This window comes from Dermacentor silvarum, chromosome 4 (genome assembly GCF_013339745.2).
Source record: "Dermacentor silvarum isolate Dsil-2018 chromosome 4, BIME_Dsil_1.4, whole genome shotgun sequence".
NCBI lineage: Eukaryota > Metazoa > Arthropoda > Arachnida > Ixodida > Ixodidae > Dermacentor > Dermacentor silvarum.
This window is the reverse complement of record NC_051157.2, coordinates 138,224,364-138,247,513: the sequence shown is the minus strand read 5'-3', so window position 1 is coordinate 138,247,513 and position 23,150 is coordinate 138,224,364. Positions and strand designations below refer to the sequence as shown.

Here is a 23,150-nt window from a genome sequence, read left to right as displayed (position 1 = left end):
GCCGCCAAGTTCCCGTCCTGTTCTCCGTGCTGACCAGTTGCCCTCATGATCTAATCTTCGGGCTCGACTTTCTGACGACGCATTCTGCCCTCATCGACTGTTCCACCGGTACGCTGTGCCTCGAGCTTCCTCTTCTTTCCGACGTTCCCCCTCACAACCGAACACCCCATGCACTACAGCGTTTGTTCGGTTACCTCCAAAAGCCCTAACGTTCGTCGAATTGTCCTCAACGGCAACCGTGCCTGATGGCGACTATGTCGTCCCCCCTATTCGTGATGTCCTCCTGGCGCGCGACATCTCGGTACCACACTCCGTCGTTACCCTTGAGTCTCCCATCGGATGTGTCTCCCCGTTGTCAATTTTGGCTTGACGAAGCAAGTGTTACCTGAAGGCATAGCGGTGGCCACGCTCCGGTCAGTGACAGACGACCACGTCACTGCTTTTGCAGCCGACGCGTCTCCAGATCATCCTGATTACCCGCAGGATGCCTTGAACCTCGACGGCCCATTACGTCCCATGGTCGCTCCGGACCTCGCCCCTGGCCAAGCAGCCGCCTTATATCGCCTTTTTCTTTCTTACCGCGACATATTTGACACTGACAATCCCCCACTTGGTCAGACGTCCCTTGTTAAGCATCGGATAAACACTGGTGATGCTGTTCCCATTTATCGCCGACCGTATCGCGTGTCCACGGCAGAGCGGCAAGTTATTCAGCAGGAAGTCAACAAGATGCTCGCCAAAGGCAATGTTGAGCCCTCGTCAAGCCCTTGGGCGTCGCCGGTCGTGCTCGTCAAAAAGAAGGATGGTACGTGGCGTTTCTGCGTTGATTACCGCCACCTAAACCGAATCACTAAAAAGGACGTTTACCCGCTACCACGAATTGACGACGCTCTTGATTGTCTTCACGGTGCCAAATACTTTTCGGCCATTGACCTTCGATCTGGTTCTTGGCAGATTTCCGTCGATGAGCGAGACCAAGAAAAGACCGCTTTCGTCACTCCAGATGGCCTCTACCAATTTAAGGTTATGCCGTTTGGTTTATGCAATGCCCCAGCCACGTTCGAACGGATGATGGACTCTCTGCTTCAAGGTTTCAAATGGTCAACTTGCCTTTGTTACCTCGACGACATCCTTGTGTTTTCTCCCACGTTTGAGACGCACCTTGAGCGCGTCGCAGCTATCCTTGACGTCTTCCGCAAGTCTGGGCTCCAATTAAACTCATCGAAGTGCCACTTCGGGCGCCGACAGATTACAGTGCTCGGCCATCTCGTCGATGCTTCCGGAGTACAACCCGACCCGGAGAAGGTTCGAGCAGTAACAGCTTTTGCTGTGCCTCAGTCGTCAAAGACGTCCGGAGTTTTGTGGGGCTCTGCTCTTAGTTCAGACGGTTTGTGAAAGATTTCGCAGCAATCACTCGGCCACTCACTGAACTTCTGAAGAAAGACGTGCCTTTTACGTGGGGTTCCCCTCAGGTTGCCGCATTTTCACGCCTTATCACGATTCTGACCAATCCACCGATCTTAGCCCACTTTGACCCGTCCGCACCTACAGAGGTCCGAACCGATGCCAGTGGTTATGGGATTGGCGCAGTCTTAGCGCAACGGCAACACGGACACGACCGCGTTATAGCCTACGCTAGCCGGCTCCTGACAGCTGCAGGGCGCAACTATTCGATTACCGAGCGCGAATGTCTTGCTCTCGTCTGGACTGTGTCAAAGTTCCGCCCATATTTATATGGCAAGCCCTTCTCAGTAATCACAGACCATCATGCGCTGTGTTGGCTTTCGTCGCTCAAGGATCTTACTGGCAGGCTCGGTCGTTGGGCTTTCCGACTACAAGAATATCCCTACACAGTGACGTACAAGTCGGGACGCCAACACCAGGACGCAGATTGTCTCTCTCGCTACCCAGTGCAAGACCCGACCTCTACGTCTGAACCTGACAGCGACGCCTGCGTTCTCTCTGTTTTTCCACTGGTCCATGTCGCCGACGAGCAGCGCCGTGACCCGTCCTTGCGAATCATCATTGACCGCCTGGAATCGTCACTTGCCGACAGCTCCCTTCGCCTATTCACACTTCAAGATGGCGTACTCTACCGCCACAACGTTCACCCCGACGGCCCCGCATTACTCCTTGTGATCCCTAAACACCTTCGCTCGGCTGTTCTCCACGAACTTCACGACCGCCCCACTGCCGGTCACCTCGGTGTGTCACGTACCTACGACCGGATCCGCCGCTTCTTTTGGCCAGGGCTTGCTCGCTCCGTTCGAAGATACGTAGCTGCGTGTGAGAAATGCCAGCGACGCAAGACACCGTCGACGCTCCCTGCTGGGTACCTTCAACCAATCGACATTCCCGCGGAACCATTCTTTCGGGTTGGTTTAGATTTACTTGGTCTCTTTCCTCTTTCTACCTCTGGGAACAGGTGGATCGCTGTGGCCACAGATTCCGCCACGCGCTACGCCATCACTCGAGCGCTCCCTACAAGCTGCGCCACAGATGTTGCCGATTTTCTTCTACACGACGTGATTTTATTACATGGAGCTCTGCGACAACTTCTCACAGACCGTGGCCGGACATTCCTGTCAAAAGTTATCGCGGACATCCTGCAGTCCTGTGCCACGAGGCACAAGCTCTCCGCATCATACCATCCACAAACAAATGGCCTCACGGAGCGTCTGAATCGAACTCTCACAGCCATGCTCGCGAAGTATGTCTCTTCCGACCACACTGACTGGGACCTCGCTCTACCGTTTGTCACCTTTGCGTATAATACCTCGCGCCACGACACAGCCGGTTATTCCCCATTTTTCCTTCTGTTCGGCCGAGAACCAGCACTGCCCCTCGACACAACCCTCCATGTTCACGCAGTGCCCAACAGTGAATATGCACTTGATGCCGTCGCCCGCGCTGCCCACGCAAGGGAAATTGCCCGTGACCGCCTTCTGCACTCCCAAGAGAGTCAAAGGCGTTTGTACGACCAGCGACACCGAGATGTGCACTTCCCGCCTGGTTCTTTGGTGCTTCTATGGTCTCCGTCGCGTCAGGTCGGCCTGTCAGAAAACCTGCTGTCTCGTTACACAGGCCCCTACCGAGTGCTTCGTGCCGTGACTCCCGTCACCTACGAGATCGCCCCTGACGCCCCAACTGCTTCCCAGTCCAGTGATATCAGTGCACGTTACACGACTGAAGCAGTATCACCCTCCCAGTGATGACATTTAGACGCTCCCGGACGTCGCTTCTGCCGCCGGGGGATTATGCTACATGCGTGTGGTATTCGGTTGTTTGAACGATGCGCGCGGGCGCCATCACTCGAGAAAAGAAGAGGAAGAAGGAGCTGGGCTCGCGCTGTGAGTCTAACCGGTCAGCGCTGCAACCGCTGTTGTAAATACAACCTGTAAATAGTTGGTAGTCTTACTTACTGGTCCTTCGCGTAACAATATCAATGCAGCCGCGTTTTTTTTTGTCTATTTAATAAGTAAAGAAAATATCACACCAACTTTAGAACTATATCAGTTCGAAACCAGCAAAGCAGTGCATGCAGCTGATGTGATTTTTCATATCGTAAAGGCCATGAAATGAATAAGTTAAGGACAAATAATTTGATGAATCTTTGTCATTCAAGAACCTTGTTTACATTTTTGCACATATGCAACGGCCAGGAAAAAAAACCTCAATGACGCTGTCCTTCGTTACAATACATTACGCAGGAGAAGCTGTTACCGGTCGGGTATTGCAATTGCACCGAGATTATACTCGCTACAGTGAAGTGAGTACAAATAAAAAGTAGGCGTTCTGCAAAATATACACTAGAAATGCGAAGATAGAATGAAATATACAAATGCGAAGATACAACTTGATAAAGAGCAAAAAAGAGTCTCTGGAAACAAAGTTCACTGCTTGTATACACAAAACCTTGCAACAAGATATTTAAATATACGTCTAAGTCTCCAATAAATCTACGTATGTAAGCAAACGCCACTGTATATAATGCGTCAAACAAGACAAATAAACATGATGCGCCGTCACCAATACTAAACTTTGCGCGCAGAATGACAGATGATCTACGCAAGAACAAAACTATAATCGCAGAAATCGTGATATGTACTTGGGCCATGCGGCGGTCGTAACAGCGCCATATGGGCAGAATAATAGAGGAGTAATGCAGAAATCAGTACAAAAATGTGTAATTGAACTGCCTGCACAGCGGCAACAAATATTCTGCACCCAAAATTAAAGAAAGGTATTGCTTCGGTTCAAAAAAGAAGTAAAAGAAGGTAGCTAAAAAGGAAAGAAAAGGCCAAACGAAAGCCACAGATGATGCGGCAAGTTGAACTACCCAATATCCGAGTGTGTTTTTGGCAAACGCCGTGTGGGCCGGGCTTTCAATGAGCAAGGTTGGTCAAAATTGGTTATTTATGTCCTCGTAATTTTTGTATTCACATGATAATTTTGAACTGCTAAAATAAACAGCTAAAATTTCTGCCGTTTTTAAAGCTAACTGGAAGGGGGACTAGAATCTGCAGCAGTATTTACACATTTACATAGAACCTGCAGTCGCAATGAGAGATGGCATCTATTCCGGTGTTAAAACCTAAAACACTCCCTTGATGCCGTTGGCATCCTTGTTTAGGTACCTTGCACAAACAGTAGGCTGTTCGATTCCAGCGATGTCCGTCGTTTTGTCACGAAGTATGGAGAAGCAGCCTGCTTTTGCAACTAGGCTTTCTTTGATAGTTTCACCACAAATTTCTATAATTTGGTTTTGTGCATCTGGGCTTAAATACGAGGTATTACTGGGGCAACTTTCCAAATGGTTCTTCAGATATGTATCTCCATAATCAGCTCGCATGCGAAGAAGCGCTCTGAATATACTTATACTTTCAGCGGGGTCTATGCTTAAATCCATAGGGCCACTGTCCCTGTGACCACGGAGAGCCAGACCTTGTTGGCCGCAAAAAGAATCTCCTGAATAATAGGCCATTTACTTTCTTCTGTTTTCTCATATTTTACTTTGCCTTCCCTGGTCCAGCTGATCGATCACATTGGGTATGCTTCCTGAAAACGTTTGGAGAAAGTTATCAGCTGCTACCTCACAGTCACGGTGATATTTAGTATTTTCGTGTGTGTGGAAGATTGCGAGCGCGGGCTTTCATTTCTGGAACGGCTTGTAGACGAGGGCTCCAGTGCGCGCATGTTGGCCGAAGTTTATAAGCACATTAAACCCATAAAGTTCCAGAATTGAAAATATGGTAAAGCACGCCTTTGGAAATGTCAGTGCACCTTTCGCGTCAGAAGTTTATGAGAACTTTATACCCATAAAGTTTCGTAATTGAAATCCATGCGCTCCGTAGGTCCCGTGGCCGCTGCGACAGGCCGCAACGCGCCCGCTCGCTATCGAAAAGGCCTTGAAAGTTTGTGCTCGGATGGGGCTCCCTGCGTTACGTGACTCCAGGTGCAAGGGCGTTGTCACGAAATCCAGCACGAGTTCGCAATCTTCGTGCCGAAATATCGTTTCGAGCGTGAAAAAGACATTGTAGACAGAATCCCGAATGATTCCCGGCGTCGGTGGTAGTTCTGGTCAGCGGTGCATGCCGGCACGAAAAAATTTCGGAGGGGGAGGGGCTGAAGCCCCTTAGCCCCCCCCCCCCCCCCCCCGTTTACGAGCCCAATAAAATTCACAACATGCAACTTATACACCTAGCTGTATTGCGCCAGGGAGCGTTTATATGTTTTATCTAATATAATTTACAACAGGCATCAAATATTTCTTTAGCTGCCGCGATGACTTAGTGGCTATGGAGCTTTGCTGCTAAGCACCATATCGTGCGGTCAGTTCCCGGTTTCTGCGGCTACATTCCTGACTTAAGTTTAGCTGACCATTGAAGTTCCCCTACTAGTCACTATTCATTTCCTGGCCAAGGTCACGGGATTGAATCTCGGCCGCAGCGACCGCATTTCGATGGGGGTGAACTGCACGAACGCCCATATATGTATTGGGTGCACGCTAAAAGACTTCATATGGCTGTAGTTATTCCAGAGTCCCTTACTACGGTGTGCCTCATTTTCATATTGTGGTTTTGGCATGTAAAACCCTATATTTATTATTATTTCTTTCATTGGCTGGCCGTGAAGCTGGCTGTATCTGCAGCTGTGAATAATGGAAAGGCAGGTTTGATTACACAGTTTTTTTAAGTTACACACACAAACAAGCTTAATAAAGCGGAGGACCAAACAAATCATAACAAATCCTTAGAGAATATTAGCAACTGGTGTAATAGACATGGCATGCAAATCAACACCGATAAAACAATATGCATTATGGTTACTCATACAAATACACCTCTCCATTTTCAGTACACGCTTTTCAGGTCAGAAATGAAACGGGTGAATACCGTAAAGTACTTGGGCGTCACATTAACGCAGTCTTTAAAGTGGGATGTCTGTATCGATCAAATTTCTAGACGACCATTCAAGCAACTAGGTTTTTAAGGAGAAAGCTAGTTAGTACGTTCCTCCAGGTGAAACTGACAGCGTACGAAACACTTATTAGACCTATCTTAGAATGTGCTGCAATAGTCTGGAACCCACACCAAAAACACCTGACCGACATGTTCGAAGAAATCCAAAAACAGGGCACCTATATTTGTTTATTCAATGTATGCCAGAATAGAGAGCGTTACTGCGCTCCGTATGCAAGCCCGTATCGTAACTCTGGCCTGCCGGCGTAAGCTAGCCTCCCTAAAGTTTCTTTTCCTTCTTTCACACAATTCAGCAAAGAAAAATAATGACGAATACTTGAAATCTCCGAACCATCACTCGAGCAGAAATAACCACGAGAATTGTTTACGCCCCTTCCTCCCACGCTGTAACACGTTTAAGTATTCATAGTTCCCTTACCTGCCGAATCAAGTTGTCAATGCTGAATCAGTGGACACATTTTTGCACTTGCAGAATCTTATTTTGACTTACTGCACTAAGCCGCTAGCGTTCAGTGCGCAAAGAGAAGCGAAACAACGCATCGCGCATGTATTTACACGTTCTGTTCAAATGATTTTTCCTTGTCCTTTTTTGTGTTGCCTTTATATTACCGCTTTCACTCAGTGCATACCTTTTACTATCACATCCTTATTTATCCTACACATGCTTACAAATACTGGTATGCCCACTGAAATATTTCAAAAGTATAGTCCATTTATTCCTTTGTTGTTGTCAACCATGCGTACAATGTATTATGCCTTTTTTTTATTTTTGGTTCTCCATTAACATGGAACCCTCTATACCTTGTATGCCCTCTCCTGTATAGGCCTGAATAGGCCTAGAGTATCGAATAATTAAATAAAAGAAATAAAAGACAATTCCTTTCGGGTAAGAGGTAAAGAGAATTTATTTGAAGGAAGGCAGAGAGGTTGGCCTGAACTAGCGTGCTCTTGCCTGCTGCTCTGCACGAGGGGGGGGGGGGGGGGGGACGTAAAGGCTGGATGAGAGGTGACGCTGCCATAGAAGACGGATATACAACGATAAGGGCAAGTTCAGCATCCTCATGGCTATCAACAAACACCCAAAAGGTCATTCAAAAGTGTCATCCACCTTCCAGAGCATGGATGGGGTCACGAATACAGTTGAAAGTTCACAAAAATGCGCAACGAAGGAGCTCGTGTGTGGTCTTCTCCTTATGTGAGCAGCACAGGTGCCGAGAAAGGCAATTAAATTGTGTAAAGAGCGGCGATAAGCTGCTCCAGTACGGCGAGGACATGCACGGCGCTTATAGTTTTTAAAAATGGAACCTGGCAATATCTGGTGTTTGGCTACCTGCAAGAACACCTCAATTCACTATGCATCGAGCATAGCTTGCGTGAGAAGAACTCTGGCGACAGTTATCTAGTTCCTGGCGACCGTGGCTTCTTGCCCCATGCCTGTGTTCAATATAGCCATAGAGGACTTTTTACTACTCTCTGGAACATGCCACTCTGCTGAGGTTCGTGCACGACTGTACACGGAATGACGGCGATGAACAGCTTTCTCAAGACAAGTTTGTTGTTTCTAGGGGGGCCCTTTTGGAAATATTGTCCGTGTATTTAGGTGTAACTCTGGTCCCGTGGGGGGATGATGTGGAGGGAGCTTGCAGTGGGCCTCGGTTGCGCTAATACTTAGTGAAATATACCTGAGTAGGATTGATCGTGGCCCTGCGGTTGTCTTGGGAGGCGTTGTGCTAAAACCAATGGGCTATTTTGGCGATTATTTTAGTTTTACAGAGAATCTGTATATGGCTAGGTTTCCATGCATTTTTCAACTCCATAAGCAAGAACTCAGGTCCCGAACTGGATGTAAAATCGCTTCATTCTAAGCATAACCTTATGCGTCTCATCACTTGTGTATGAATTTCGCATAAATTAGTTATCAATCGGCACCATTTTCAAGATCAGCAGACTCTCTGGTAGATAATAAAGGTTTTTCAAAGAGTTACCGCTGTGCTGCCCCGTCGGCCGTGTCTACGTTCACACCGCCCTCTTTTTGTCATCGTTCCAAGCTCGTGCATGCCTAGTTTCCTTCTGCTCTCCCAGGGCGGCGGCACCGTCATGCGTTATTTTATTGCGATAGCAATTATATGAACACTCAAAAGCAGATTTCTGCCGTCGGCGTCGGCGTCGCGTCGCCGTCGCCGTGAGGTTCCGTTTGACGTCAATGGAGATGAAATCGTCGCCGCGCGCCGAACGCTGTATGTGCGAGTGAAAGGGCGCGCGCTTTCACGGGGAGTGAACGCACGGCGGAGAACAAACGCCCGTTCTGCGCCGTGCTCGCTTAAGGGCTGCAGAAGTAGGCGTCTCTTTCCTCCTTTACAATCACCATATATGTAGAGCAAACGCGCCTTCTTCCGACGCGCGAGAGGCCGTGGGGGAGGGGGGAGGGAAGGGAGGCGGCGTTTAGCTGCGGCACCAAGTGCCTATTTTGCGATAGCAATTATATGGACACTCAAAAGAGATTTCTGCTCCGGCCGTCGCCGTCGCCGTCGCCGTCGCCGTCGCCGTGAGGTTCCGTATGACGTCATTTGGAGATGAAATCGTCAACGCCGCAGGGGCGCGTCTTTCACGGGGAGTTTCTGAAGGGCGAGAATTAGGCGCGGTAGAGCAAACGCGCCTTCTTCACGCGCGAGAGGCGTGCGACGTCGCGGCACCAAGTGCCTATTTATATCAGAGGCTCCGGCAAGAGTCACCAACGCCGCACGCATTTTGAGCGAACGCGGGCAAAACGCCGACGGCGTCGACAACAGTTCTGCGTGTTGCCGGTGCTGCTCCATGTCCAAGTTTATACAGCTGATAAAGCTAATATCATTACTCCGTATAGCTCTCTACAAATTTGCTATCGCAATTGATGCTTCGCCTTTCAGGTGAAACTGCGACAACTTTTTTCAAAACAAGCTGCCGTTCTCGATGTTGAATTTCACTTCTTTCGTCGTAATGGGGAGGCCACGCGTAGTGCGAACTCCCGAGAAGCAGAGCGCCCACGAAGAGCGACGGCGAGTACAGATGCGGGAATGTAATCGGCGGCGGCGGGCGGCAAACACCAATGAATACCGTGCCCGAGAGGCCAGCCGCAAGCGGCTTGCCATGCAAGACGACGCATGTCGTGTTCTTTGCGTCGTGTGCTAAACAGCTTCGCTGCTCATTCACATTTAAAGAGTGGAATGCCTGAAGATTTCTTGCCTGAATGCCTGAAGATTTTTGTGAAGATTTATCTGTGAAGTAATCACAGATAACTCATGCGAGAAACGATTTGCGTTGGCAGGACTGTCACATCCAAAGCAAGAAACAAAGGCTTTTTGATGAGATGAACGGATGCGTCCGTAGCATAGTGAATATGCTCAGGCTAATTGGGGAAAATGGTTCTGTTTTGAGCTTCACGTTTGAAGTACCTAGAAAAGGCTGCATTCACTTTTCGGATCTAAATAGCCAGATTGGGTGTGGTAATACTTGTTGGTTGTATTCATCGATGTCTGTAAAACCCATTCTGAAATTCCACTGTGGTCGATTGAAGCTAGAAAAAAACGGTACGGCCGCATCTTGTTTGGAATCACATTTGCGAAAGTTTCGCCCTCACCAAATGACTGAGGCCTTTTCCATCAGCTCAACATATTTAAGTAGTCAAATTATCCAGTAAGTACATTGTATTCCCTCAGTGAAATAATACTGAGGAAGTTAAAATTTGAAGTTAAGGGTTTCAAGACAAGAGAGGTGCACGCTAAAGAAATGTCAGTCGCTAGCATTCTGTAATTGCACGTCTTGTCTCACCGCATGAAGAGTGAGGGAAACATATTTGGTTTAAATGTCGTGATTTCGGCAAGAAATAAATTGGACCGCATCTGCGTAGCAGTAGACAGAAAGGTTGAAGGCGCTACACTAGAGTGCAATGAATGCGATGTTGAGGACAGTGACAGGTTGCTTCTGTGTGGAAACGATGTGGTCAATCACAGTCCCCTGTCCTGCGGCAAGTGGTACATCTGCCAAACTGGACAGTGTTTGAATAACCGCTTAATGTGCACGAAAGCGTACTTGAAACGGCAGTCGCCGTATTATTTCTGCCTACATTGCAAATACTGCAAATGTAAGCCCTTGTTGTCTGATGCGAAGGTGCTTTCAAGGCAACCAGATAAGACTGCACCGGAGATTGCTGAAGCGTTCTTTATTCATATGTTCGGTGACTTGTCCGTTGCGAGGCCATCTTTGGTGCTTCATAAGTTATAGATTCATTATTTAGCCACAAAATGTTTAAGCTTTTTACACGTGTTTGTGCTATGTTATATATTGGTGTTTCTCACAATAAACTACAGTTGCTAGTCTTGCGCCCGTGTAGTGTTTGCGTCTCGTCCCTTGTTTATCGCGCGATTCTACGTCAGTTTGGCATTCCAGTACGCTTTTCTAGATAGATTTCACTTAAACGAACTGAAGCAGGATTCACGGAAAAGCCTTGCACGCCGGACATTATCATACCTTTACGACGATTTGCTCAGAATTGGTGACCGAACGTATTTTCGGGTGCATTGTTATAACGTTGTGTATTGGCAGATCCGGGCAGAACTGTTCTCTGCGATTTTCTTCCGCCTTGGGCTTGGCCGGCTCGGTACAGGCTCATATTTAAGCTCAACGACCAGCGAATCTAAGTGATGTTGACGGCCCATCAAACTAAACAAAAAATGCACTTTCTCCTCTGGAGTGGATAAGTGCTCGCCTAGTCGCTTTTCTTGTGCCCGTTTCCTTGCGCGACGCTGATTAGCAATTTACTCCAGTTCATGAGGGTAATTTATTTCTCAACGTGAGCTGAGGTTCGTTTTAAGAACATTCTGCAAGAAATTGTAATTCACTGAAGTCGCCGAATACCAAGCGCTTGGTAATTGTGTATAGGGATATGTGAGCGATATATCGCGCTGTGCGAGCAATCGCGCGCCAAGTACACACAAGTGTTCTGAACAAGAGGTATCTCAGGGCGCACGTGTAAGGTTGGGTTGTTAAACTGTCGCAGTAATTTTTAGCCTCTCTCGAATTCTGCAGCTGCCAACTCCAATGCTGAGCAGAGGAAGGGTTTACTACTCTCCTGCAAGCGGAAATTATTTCCCTGCGGTGTGTGTATACCAAGTGCCGTGGCATTCTAGGTAGAGGCATGCCACTGAATTATTCCACTGTGAACAGCTGCTCGTCGAGCAGCGACCAATGCTGTGAGCAAAAGGGGGAAAGGGGGGCAGCATAACAAAATGGTTATTTGCAGCAGTAGTAAAAGTGAAACGATGAAAATCCGCAGCGCACCATTCTTTCTTTGCTTTTTTGCAGAGACATTCAAGAGAAAGTTTCGCCTTCTGACCCTCATATATTCTGGCTTCGCAGCACGCCTTTCTCTCTCATTCCAGCTATCACGGTAAGCGACATCAACGTGCTCCCGTCACTTTCTTTCAGAACGTGCATGGGTTATTCACATGGCTCACATAACCGGCGCAAGCAATTGAAGATGCCATACGACCATCTGGTGCTGCATTTTAAAACGAAATTCTTTAAAAAGTTATCTTCCCAAAAATTGAAAACTTTTCACGGAGCACTAAATGAATACACTGTGCAGAGAAATATGCTTCCCACCAGCAACTATCACAATACTTAGCGAAAAGCTTTTCTTTTTCTAATTCGAGGCACGGAATCAATGGAATGTACTAAGACACTTTTGTTAGGTAAGGAAATTGTGATGGCGCATGCCAAGAAAGAAAGGCTGCATGTTCGTTGCGTATTGTACTTTCCGAAGCATAGGTAAGTACACATTGGGGAGCTCTCGTTCATGTTTTTCAAGTCCATGTACACACTCGTCCGTGTGCTTCTCGTGCTGTTTCAATGGTATCGTACCGACTAGCTCGCTCCTAGACCCTATTCAACACATTGTGGATGTGCAAATATTCGAAACTTTTGAATACTGAATTGAATATAGTCTTATTCAATTCGGCCCTCGAACCTATAAGTCACTATAAAAATCCGAATAATTCTTTAAATATAGTTTCGAGTAGTTCTGAAACATAAAGCACAAATTCGAAGCAAGAGCGCATTAACTTTCTTCTTCTTTAAAAATGTAACATATCGTAACTTTGGCCAAAGATAGGGCCAGTTACCAGGAAATCATAGGTCGAAAAAAAAACAAAGTGATGGATAAAGAAAATACTGTCAAATGTCTATAACATAATGGCAAAAGCTAACAGAACAATTCCATGTATCACAGAAGAATAGCAAGTGGCTATAAGACTACAAAAATGTCACAGTTTCGCCCTAAGGGCGAAGCAATGAATGCGATAGCAACACAGCAATGTCATACGAAGTAAGGTGAGCGGCTTTGGTAGCAATATGAATTGTAGTAAACATGAGCTGATTAAGTAAGCAGGTGTGCTGCGGCGTAAGTAGACCGACATGAAGAGAGACTCGATTACCACGAGAAGGCGCGTGTGAAACGGTGGTGTTGATGAGAAGCGCTTCCCGGGGGCATCGCATGCGAAGGGACACACCTGTAGCGCTGCACTGCCGATCCGGGCAGAATTGCATGTGTAACGTGCGTTGGAAAATGTGGCCCGACTATTACTAACTGAATGAACAAGCGTGGCGTGAGCGCGCACAAACAAACATGAATAGATCACACTGAATGACTGCAGACAATGACTGTCAAAACGCTGGCAGCAAGCGCATACGCCGCAGAAGGCGAAGGTACGTGCGGTCTATCGCTTCAACGGAAACTGAGCGGCGAATGCACAGCGCATACAAAGGTCAGAGACGTGTGGAGATAAGAGACGGTGCGGGCGAGCGACGAGCGCGATTGTTGACAGAGTAGAAGCGCCCCCCCCCCCTTGCTCCCTCCGGCGCTGGCTTCCCGCTTCCTTGCTTGCGCGTGGGAGATTGAGTGTGTTCGCTCTCCGTGATAGCACGCGTCCCCGCACGCTTCCGCTCGGGCATACGGCGCGCTGCGAAGATTTTATCTATACGGAACCTCACGGCGACGGCGACGCCGACGGCAGAAATCCGGTTGAAGTGTCCATATAATTGTTATCGCACTAAAAACAACACAAGCGTGGACATTCCACGTGAACCTAAAGGAAACGAAAGTTGTACCTTAAATATTGTTCAACAAGAGCTTATCAATTCTATGTCTACGAGAAAATATCTGCGAGCCTTCAGTGCCTCTCTCTGTTTGTTGGGGCACGACCCAGATAGGAGTGTAAAAAGAAAATTACGAAGGACGTTCGTCACACTTGTTTGTCGTGCCACGCGATGAAGAAAAGGACGCAGGAAAAGGAGTCGGACTCATGATGACAAGCGCAAACTACATTTATAACAAAAATCTAACTACACCGGGACAGAACGTTACGGCACATGAAACACATAATGCGGTAAAAGAACTAAGGTTGCTATGTGTCCCAGAAACACAGTTCGAAACAGCTCACAGTACGTGGACAGGTAACGAGAGGCTGCCGGAGCGAGGGGCGATGACGTGACGACGTCGGACACGCCTCGATGTTGGACAGGTGGGTAGGAGATGGCTCTTGACGAACTGGAGACGACCGCTCAGCAGCCAGCCTGCATCCAAGCCGAAGTGCACGTTGCAGGAATGGTCAGCCTGCCCAGCGGACAGCTTGCGTTCGAACCGCAGTGCTCAGCGCATATGCGGCCATTAGCCAGGCCACGAACGGTGCTCCGCCGAACAGCTGACCAAGGAGATGCCTTGCCCGCGATCCGCAATGCTCGCGGCAAGTGGTAGCACAGCAGGCCACGCCACGCATCGAGCTGCAATACTCGTGCTGGCGAACTCCTTGGCCAAGGGCACCGGTCGGGCGGCAGCTCCACGGACGGCCACGTTCCTTGGAGCCTTGATTGTCGGCGTCCGACACGCCGGCCTGCTGTCTTCCGTCTCCTGCTGACTAGGCGCGTGTCTCGCCACGAAGCAATTCATCACGTGCTCGCCATACGTGACCCAATCGTGGCACGACGCATCTTCGGAATACCACTGGACCATCGCTGATTTGACGGGATCATTCAAATGCGCGGTCCACTCGCGATAGAATGCGTGCAGACTTCGTCGTCGTCGGCATGGTTTTCTTTCATTCATCACAGTGAGCACTCTTCTTGCCCTGAAAAAGGGAGCCCATTTGAACGTTTAAGACGACTGCCTCGCTAATGGTCATGTTGTGGGCACTCAACGAGACACTGCTTAACAGAAGCTTCCATTGCGCTTCGGTGGGTAAATTCGGGTGATGTATTTTATTGCCATAACAATTATATGGACACTCCAAGCCAATTCCTGCCGTCGGCATCGCCATCGCCGTGAGGTTCCGTAAAAGCACCGTGCGTGCTCACGCCAGCGTTTTGACAGCGAGTATTTCAGGACATCGAGTGTGATCTGTTCATGTTTGCTTGTGCGCGCTGATACTATGCTAGTTAATTCAGTTAGTAAGCGAGTGTGTCCAAGTTTATACGGCCGATAAACCTACTATCCTTACTCCGTATAGCTGTCTACTAAGTTGCTAGCGCAATTGATGTTTTCGCCTTTCTGGCGAAACTGCGACTTTCTTCTTCTTTGCAAGACAGAGGAAGTAAGGGCGTGTAGGCTTCCTCAAAGCTTAGTGATGGAGCAGCGCCTCTAGCGTGTGAAGGTGCGTATGAGGCCTCTATTGCAGCTCGACTCCTCTTTTTCGCTTCCTTAAGGAAACTTAGCACCATTGAGTGGCGCCGTCGCGAAGCGTGCACGTGGGCTTCGAAAGGTGTGGCGCGCCGGCCTCTGTGAACGCTGAGAAACACGTCATGCGGCAACTGGGCTCCTCTCTCACGCTTCTTTCTGAGCATCCTGCGCCATCTATCAGCGCTGCCGAAAAGTCCGCACGTAGCCTCCGAGGCGACAAGTGTTGCGCGCCGGTGCGTGCAAACGCTCAGAATTGTTCCGTCGCTTACCGCATCCCCAGTGGCCTAAGCTGTGACCCCATTACGCAGTGACCCAAGCTGGCGAGCGATTCAACGAAGCGCACATACCCAGTGCATCTTATGGCACAACCTGCTTCAGCGTCGGTTTGCTATCCTTGAAGAAACCATGGAGTAGCACGAGTAGAAGAAGAGCTCATGCACGTACATATTCCGGGATCCATGTCGGTGTGAAAGAGCTTCATTGAACAGCCGAACGTATCCAGTGGCGCACCTTTAGTGACCCATGTCGGCATGAAAGAGGTTCGTTAAATTGCGGCACATATGTACGCATTGGCACACTCAGTGACCCCAAGTTTGTCCGACGGTTGATGTCGAACCCTCAGCACAGCTGCGCGATGCGCTACGCATTCGACCATGGCACAGCCCTTGATTTCTTGGTCAATGGTTAGAGACATATCTGGGCAGGAAAATGGTTAGAGACAATGATGCATAGATATTAACGCATCAAGACTCTGGCAGAACCCATTCCGCGATGAACGTCGACGGTAATGCGATTGTCATTGAAGCAATGTAGCGACGCAGCTTTCGGGGGTTGTAACCCCCCCCCCCCCTGAGGCCGACTTAACCCCCCTCTTTTGTTTAACCCCTTTTCTTTCTTTGCGCATTTTGAGTACTGCCACTAAGATGTAAGACGCGCCATTGTCTGTACACTCACAAAAAGCGCATTTTTTGACAATTTCCCGTAAAGAAATTGAAGTTTTTATTTATTTATTTATTTATTTATTTGACAATACTGCCAGCTGCTTTTTGGCAGCCAAAGCAGGAGTGGTATAGAAAAAAGAAAAGGGACACCGTACAAGCAAAGAAAATGTCGAAATAAAATTCGAACACAGCAAGGTCAAACACAGTGCAACACAAATCATACTAGTACGCTACTGCGCACAATCTCTGGGAAACTAAAGACACGAGTTAAATAAAAATTCGGTACGAAAGGAATTGCGTGCTTCGCTCACATCTGAGAAATAGCTGATAAGAAAGAGTCGATGGTACGCTTGTTCGTTACCTCTTGTGGAAGCCTGTTCCAGTCTCTTATCGTTCTAGGAAAAAATGAAAATTGATAAGCGACAGTTCTAGCCTGGGGTACAATAAGGGTAAGTTCGTGCTTTCCGCGGGTACTTCTACACGTGTTAAACTGTAAGTAATTGTCAAAATTCATTTTAGTTTGGCCGTTGACTATCGTGTAAAGCATCTTGAGACGGTGTAACTTACGGCGTTCCTCCAGTGTTGGAAGACCAGACCTTGAACGGAGATCGGATAGTGACACCTGTCTTCCGTAGGCATTAAAAATGAACCTGAGTGCTCTTTTTTGGACTTTTTCCAGCTTATCTGTATCAGTCTTAGTGTGCGGGTCCCAAACGATATCACCATATTCAAGCAGTGGACGCACCAGTGAAGTATAACCAACTAGTTTTGTTTTGCTCGTACAGTGCTTCAGACGTTGCCGAAGTAACCATAGTCTTTTTGAGGCTGACGAAACTATGTTTTGAATGTGCGCACTCCATCTTAAATCGCGAGATATTTCAATCCCCAGATATTTAAACGTATCGACAAGCGTAATCCCAACGTCGTTAATTTTGTATGCATGCGATAGTGGACTCTTCTTTTTTGTTACGGTCATTTGGGAGCACTTAGGGATATTTAGGCTCATTTTCCAGGTCTGGCACCACTTAGAAATTGATGTTAGGGAATTGCTTAACAGTAATTGGTCATCTTTAGTTTGAATGGCATGATAAACAACGCAGTCATCGGCGAAAAATCGACATTGTACGGCAGTGTCAAGCGAGAGATCATTCAGATATACAAGAAAAAGTAATGGTCCAAGGACGGACCCTGGAGGAACGCCTGAAAGGACTGCAGCCATTGATGATTTAGAGTCACCTATTTGAACATATTGTTGGCGTTGCGTTAGGTAAGAGTCAAGCCATCGCAGAATACGCTCATTTCTAAAGAGACGCTTTAGTTTTAATATCATTTTGGAATGCGACACGCGGTCAAAGGCTTTTTCAAAGTCTAGAAAGATTATGTCGACCTGGCCACTATTATCAAGAACTGCAAACAAATCATTAGTAATGTGAAGTAACTGTGTCACTGTTGAAAGGCCGCGCCTAAATCCGTGCTGACTGTTCAAGAAAAAATTGTTGCCTTCTAGGAAGCTGCTTAAATGTTTGAAAAGAAAATGTTCTAATACCTTGCTAGCTGTGCACAACAGCGACACCGGGCGATAATTAGTCACTGTGAGCTTATCGCCAGTTTTGTGTATCGGTATAATTTTACCTATTTTCCAGTCAGAAGGAAGTTCTCCTTTTTGCAAACTATCGGTAAAAATAATATAAAGATGCTTGGCACACCACTCCGCGTATCTAAACAAAAATGCATTTGGGATTTCGTCTGGTCCCGAAGATTTCCTAATGTCTAAGCTAAGCAATGCTGAAAAAATACCTTCTTCTGTGATTAGTAGCTCTGGAAGTTCATACATAGATGCGTTGCTGAAATCTACATTGTTATCGGCACTGCGCAGAAAAACGGACGAAAAGTAGTCGTTGTATGCCGTTGCTATACAGGTTGGGTCAGTGACGTCCTTATCGTGTATTTTCAATTTATTAACTGGTTCCTTCTTTTGTGTCAAATGAAGCCAAAACTTTCTCGGGTCGCTGGAAAGGAAGTTGTGCATTTTGACGTTGAAAAAAGTGAATCTGGACGATTTTATTTTCGAACGCAAATCCGATCGCAGCATAGCCAAGGTGCCGCTATCTCTGTGCTTTTTCGACGATAGTCGTTTTACGCGCCGCTTTAGATGAAGGATTTCGCGCGTTATCCAGGGGCTTCGTCGTTTGCTCTTGTGTTTTTTCGGGATGTATTTATTCATGCAATGACGCACCGCACATTTGAAGTGCAACCACAAACTGTTAACAGTTGTAAAGTTCCTGTGACACTGCAAAAAGAAATCATAGTCTTGTTCCAGGAAGTCTAATATGCTAACATCGTCCGCATTATTGAAATCATAGTAGGGCCTTGGCTTGCTGCGCTCAGCTTTACGCCACAGTTGGCTTTTAAGAAGGACAGAGAAATGGTCTGATATGCCGGGCACGACATCGACAGTATAACCTAGCTGACTAACGTTTTCGGATATGAAGACGAGGTCAAGAATCGAACTCGATACCGCAGTTTGGCGCGTTGGGGTATGCACTACCTGGTGTAGATCGAATGCATATGCGATATCTAGCAACATATCCGCGTGTTGGCATGTTGAAGTAGCACACATCAAGTCCCAATCTATATTAGGCATGTTGAAGTCGCCACTCATTATAACGCAACTGTAGCGCTTTTTGTTGTACAGAAAGTCGTGTAGTGCCTCCAACATAGAGATGTCAGCATTGGGTGGTCGATAGACAGCTCCGATAAGTACGTTTTGGCAGGAAAGTTTGGTAGCTATCCACACCATTTCAATCTGCTTATTGTGTGGGACCAGCGTATACTGAATGCCTTTCTTCATCAGAAGTGCCACTCCTCCCCCTCTTGAACAGCGATCATGCCGGATAATTTCATGCGTTACAGGCACAACATCTGCATCATCTATGCTATCGTGAAGCCAAGTCTCTGTTACCACGGTGATGTCGGGATCATAGGCAATGAGTAAACCTTCCAGATCGTCGGTTTTATTTACAATGCTTCTAGCGTTGACATTCATTAAGGATAAAGCTATTCGGTTTTGAGAAACTATTGGCTGTGGTTGGGGGTTGTTTGGATTGCACTGTTGGGTGCAGTCATCCCAAGAGCGTGGTCATTGACTAGGAGACTGGACAAGTTCGTTCCGCGCCTCATTCCAAAAGTAAAGGGTTCCATTGATTCTAACCTTGTCGAAAACAAGGGTGACCTTATCCCCATTCGACCTGTTTACTTTGGTACTTGCCCAAAGCTTCTTACGGATAGACTGCACCCTAGGCGAAAAGTCCTCCGAAATACTGAATTCCGTATCTCGCAATTTACCACAGTTCTTCAAAATCCTAAATTTGTCTCTCCCATCAAAAAGTTTGAGAATCACTGGACGACACTTATTCTCTGTTGGCCTACCGATTCTGTGAATTCGTTCAATATCCACGTTGGGCAGCTTCAGCAGGTCCTCAAGGATATCTTTCGATACTGTCCGCTCAAGAGAGGCAATTCGCTCCCCTTTTGCTTCCTTTACTCCAAAAATGATGAGGTTATTGCGTCTGCTTCGGTTCTCGAGGTCGTCAATCTTCAAAAGCAGGCTGTCAACTGTCTCTTGCAAGGCATCAACCTTACTTGTATATTTGGTGACCGTTGAAGCTATGTTATCTAATTTCGTGTCAATAGCGTTCAATTTGTCGGTAGACTCTCTAAATTTACTGTTTGTCGTTTGCTTGAGGTCTCGTATGTCGTCGCGTATGATTTTAAGAATGTCTTCAGTAGACGGACCCGGATTAGACTCAATGTCTCCACAACACGGTAACAAATTAACAAAACAGTGATACATCATCAATGTAAGATCAAGAATGGACCGTGGGCACGGCAGAAGCAAGAGGCATACGTTATTGCTACGGTAGGAATGAACCAAATGGTCTTGCCTCACCTGCACAATAAACAAGAAGGGATTCGTGAGACGCATGGTCTCGGTGCTTCCGCCGTGCCCACTGGTCGTGATCCGTGCAGTGCAGTCTCTTAAGTACACCCATGTAGAAGACGTAGATGACGTTGGTATCACGTGAACGTCAGGCGTGGCTCTCCAACCGCGCAGGCTCCATAGATAGTCGTCGGCACCGTGAAACGATGTGTCAAACGATGTGTCAAACCCGACAACTTGATGCGCAGTCGTAGTAGGATTAGGTAGATTGTCGGTGTTCAGTGCCTCGGCTGGTACAGGTGAAGAAATGAAAAGGACGGCCTGCACAATAAACAAGAAGGGATTCGTGAGACGCATGGTCTCGGTGCTTCCGCCGTGCCCACTGGTCGTAATCCGTGCAGTGCAGTCTCTTAAGTACACCCATGTAGAAGACGTAGATGACGTTGGTATCACGTGAACGTCAGGCGTGGCTCTCCAACCGCGCAGGCTCCATAGATAGTCGTCGGCACCGTGAAACGATGTGTCAAACGATGTGTCAAACCCGACAACTTGATGCGCAGTCGTAGTAGGATTAGGTAGATTGTCGGTGTTCAGTGCCTCGGCTGGTACAGGTGAAGAAATGAAAAGGACGGCCTGCACAATAAACAAGAAGGGATTCGTGAGACGCATGGTCTCGGTGCTTCCGCCGTGCCCACTCGTGCTATTTAGGTGGTATTGGCAAACTGTCAACCCCCCCCCCCCCCCCCCATGGCAGAGATCCTGGGTACGCTACTGCTCTTTGATGCCAGCTTGGGTAACTGGATATGCCCCAGTAGGTGTTTGCGCTCCTCAATGAACGTCTTTGACGCCAGCCAAGGCGCCCGTCAGTGGGAATGTGCTGCTCCACAATAATGACAAAGATCCATTAAGTTTAACCGATGCTGAGCGGAATCAAACCCTCATCACAAGGGTTGCTAGAGGACAGCAACCCGGTGCTTTAGCAGGTTGTGCCAAAAATGCACTGGTTATGGGCTTCTTTTCAAAGAATGGTTTTCACGCCAACGCGGGCTGTGGCATGAATGCACGTGGTATGTGCCGCTCTGCAATGAACCTTTCGCCAACTTGAGTCGCAGAGCATGTGCCACAGAGTGTGCGGCAAGCGAGGGAACAATTCAGCGTTCGCCGGCACCGGTGCGCCACGCTTCTGGTCTAGGACGCCATGCGCGCGCTTATAGCAGCGCCACTAGATCCCGCAGTGTGCCCAGGAATATGGGAAGCAAGGAAAGATCCTCTCTTTTCGAGCCATGGAACGCGTAGTTATAAAGCGAGGTACGGCAAGGAAGAAGATACATGTGCTTACTGCGGTAAACCAGAGAAATAATTGAACATGTTTTACTAGACTGTTTACCCAGCTGTCGGTTTAAGTTCCTCTGGCCTCCTTGAAGCCAGTGATTGCTGGGATTCAGGGATAGCCGGGAGAAAGTAAACATGTCCGCAATAGAAATTAGTAAGAGGCGATTGGAGGTTTGGTGGCAGTAAACTGTCGAGACCACAAACAATTAAAATTTAAAAAATTAATTCAACTATGGGGTTTTACGTGCCAAAACCACGATATGATTATGACGCACGCCGTAGTGTGGGACTCCGGAAATTTGGACCACTTGGGGTTCTTTAACGTGCATCTAAATCTAAGTACACGGGTGTTTTCGCATTTTGCCCCCATCGAAATGCGGCCGCCATGGCCGGGACTCGATGCCGCGACCTCGTGCTCAGCAGCCCAACACCATAGGAGACCACAAACAATGGAGGCGTGCAAGAACAGTTCCCCGTAACAGCTCAAAAAGTTTGATGCTCCACAATCACTGCACAAAAGCAGTGATTATGAGTGGCCGTGAAATTGGAATGCGAACTACGGTGTTACACTGCAAATTATTGGTCTTGAGGAAAGTAGCTTCATGAGGACACTGAATTCATCTGCCACAGCCTCTTCAGTTGAACTTTTTGCTAATATTATTGCACAAGAGCAGTGACTATGAGTGACCGCGTATATAGAATGCGAAATAGGTGCCATACTGGGAAGTATGGGTATTGTCTGGCAGAAAATTCTTCATTTGTGACGTAAGAGCTTCGAAAGTTTCCTTAACATGGGAGAAAATACTTTTTCGTGCCTCTCCGTAATTCTCCAGAAGGCCAGATTGAACTTATTTACGTTCAGCCCTTCGCGGAATTACTCAAAATTGTTCATTTCCATTTTCGTTACTCGTTTGTCCTCATTGTACTGAACCACGTTGCTACTCTTTCTATGTTGCTCTTCATCATGCATACAAACTGGCTCGCAGTCACAGTTCATGAGACTAGCAGCGATATGCCGTCTAAATCGCTGCGAACTTGTTATCTGTGCACTACGATTTTTCTTCATTTACGAGCAATGCACGAAGGGATAACGTGGCAAAATAGGGACAGACAGACAGACAATGAACTTTTATTGAGGTGCTGAGGGACTAGCTGGCGGAGACCCGTTGGGGCCCCCGGCTCGCCGCTGGCTGCTGCCATGTCGGAATCGTGGGGCCAAGCCTCTCCGTTCTTTCACGGAATGTTCAATTTTATCAGGCATACAAGAAACATCTAAACACACAGCGTAGCTTGACCCACAAATTTCTGTTGGCGACTTAGCATTCAACACATATAAGTGTCTAGAATGCACAATACGTACCACTAGTCTACCACTGGCGTCACAGTAAGTTCTTCCCCAATGCGTATGTTGAGCATTGAAGTCGCCACATGCAAGCGTCCTCCTGGGCACAGACTCCAACAATCACTCAAAATCCTCAACTATCACTTGAGTCTTGGGTTAAACTTAGACTCTTATTTATTAAGAAATGGTTGCTACCAAGCTGAATTTTACAGGCCAAGCATTTGGGAACTTCTGTTATCGAATATTCTATAAGAGAAGAGGTGATATAATTGCCAACGCCTTAATACGCTCGATTTGGTCTCGTAGTGGGAAGGAAAGTGCTATAAGGTAGCGTAAATAAATAGCCCAAAACGAGAATCCACACGTTCTATCGATATAGCCAGTATCGGAATAAATTTTTTTCCAG

The 23,150-nt window shown here is 47.5% G+C and overlaps 1 protein-coding gene across 2 annotated transcripts in view; it reads left to right on the top strand.

Moving 5' to 3' along the window:
* The window catches only part of LOC125944790 (sulfotransferase 2A8-like), a 79,495-nt gene that overhangs the window by 37,270 nt on the left and 19,075 nt on the right, over window positions 1–23,150 (top strand). Inside the window, exon 2 of one of the 2 annotated variants that reach the window (XM_049666121.1) lies at window positions 11,823–11,907. The exons of the other annotated variant lie outside the window; for it this stretch is intronic. The gene's annotated coding sequence lies outside the window, so the exon portion shown is untranslated. The remainder of the gene's footprint in view (window positions 1–11,822; window positions 11,908–23,150) is intronic. 2 annotated transcript variants of the gene reach the window in all.